We start from the raw sequence: 1,548 nt of genomic DNA on the forward strand, positions 1-1,548 counted from the left end.
TTTTAGTTTTTTGAGGAACTCCATTCCGTTTTCCACAGTGGCTGCATGAGTCTGCATTCCCACCAAGGTATCACTTTTATTAATTTGTGTGTAAAAATATTTCCATCCTTTAAATCTTTCTACCCTCCCCCACTATAATTGTCATAATAGACACAGATTTATACTTTGTTCTGCCCAGGACTTAAGTTCCCTTAATGTTAGTGTTCAGATTTTTTTTAATGCTTTTAGAGAGAGAGATAAAGGGAGAGGGGGAGAGAGAGAAACATCAATGTGAGAGAAAAATATCTATTGGTGGCCTCCCACACACACCCTGTCCAGTGATCAAACCCACAACTTGGGCATGTGACCTGACTGGGAATAGAACAGGGGACCTTTCAGTGCACAAGACAATACTCAACCAACTGAGCCACACCAGCCAGAGTGTGTTCAGATTTTTCCTTGATGTTTGTTTAGTCTAAGATTTTATGTATTATCCTGGAGGCCTGGTGCACTTCCTGCACAGGGGGAAGGGGAATCCCTCAGCCCAGCCTGCACCCTCTCCAACTGCACCCTCTCCAATCCAGGACCCCTCAGGGGATGTCTGACTGCCTCTTGAAATCCAGGATTGCTGGCTCCTAACCGCTTGCCTGTCTGCCTTCCTGATCACCCCCAAACCCTTTGCTTGCCTGCCTGATCGCCCTTAACCACCTCTGCCTTCCTGATTGCCCCTAACGACCTCTGCCTGCCTACCTGATCTCCCCTAACTGCTCCCCTGCTGGCCTGATCGCCCCTAACCGCTTCTGCCTCGCCACACACCCAAGACCCAGGAGTTCCTCCTCCGGCCAGTCTCAAGCACCTAGGACCCAGGCTTCCCTCCCTCTGGCTGGCCACAGGCACCCAGGACCTGGGCCAGCTTCGCCTAGGCTGCTGCAGCCACAGGGGACTGTGGGCGGGCGGTTTCACCTGGGCCACACCACAGGTGCCTGGGATCGCGGGGCAGGTGGCTTGTCCCTCTCCAGGGCCGCAGCTGCAGGTGCTGGTGCCCGGGACCGCAGGACGGGTAGCTTGTCCCTCTCCCAGGCCACAAGCACAGGCACAGCACTGGCGCCCCGAACCACAGGGTGGGCAGCTTGTCCCTCTCCCGGGCCGCAGCCTGGCTGGTCCCCAGTCCTCTCTCATGAGCTCATTTGTGCCTGCTGGTCCCCATTCCTCTCCCACAGGTTCATTTGTGCCTGGCTGGTCCTCATTCCTCTCTCCCCAGTGTTGAGTGTCTGAACTATTATGGCATGATGGTGTGAGGGTGCAATGACTATTTGCATATTAGCTCTTTATTATATAGGATTAACTACTAGAGACCTGGTGCATGAATTCATGCATAGGTGGGATTCAGCTGGCCTGCCCTCAATGGGGACCCATCCAGCCAGGACAGCAAGAGGGAGAGGACTCAGGAGGTTGGCCAGCCGGCCCCTGCCCCCAATTTGGAGGGGGGGGGCTGTTCAGGGGTGGGGCCCCCAGGGGGAGGGGCTGCAGGCAGTCCGTCTGCCGGCCCCATCCCCAATTGGGATTGAG

The 1,548-nt window shown here is 55.2% G+C and overlaps 1 protein-coding gene across 1 annotated transcript in view; it reads left to right on the plus strand.

Moving 5' to 3' along the window:
* The window catches only part of LOC102752201 (testis-specific gene 10 protein-like), a gene marked incomplete at its 3' end in the record, with an annotated part of 83,068 nt that overhangs the window by 51,341 nt on the left and 30,179 nt on the right, over window positions 1-1,548 (plus strand). The gene's annotated exons all lie outside the window — the stretch shown is intronic.

Source organism: Myotis davidii, unplaced genomic scaffold (assembly GCF_000327345.1).
Source record: "Myotis davidii unplaced genomic scaffold, ASM32734v1 scaffold1685, whole genome shotgun sequence".
Lineage (NCBI taxonomy): Eukaryota > Metazoa > Chordata > Mammalia > Chiroptera > Vespertilionidae > Myotis > Myotis davidii.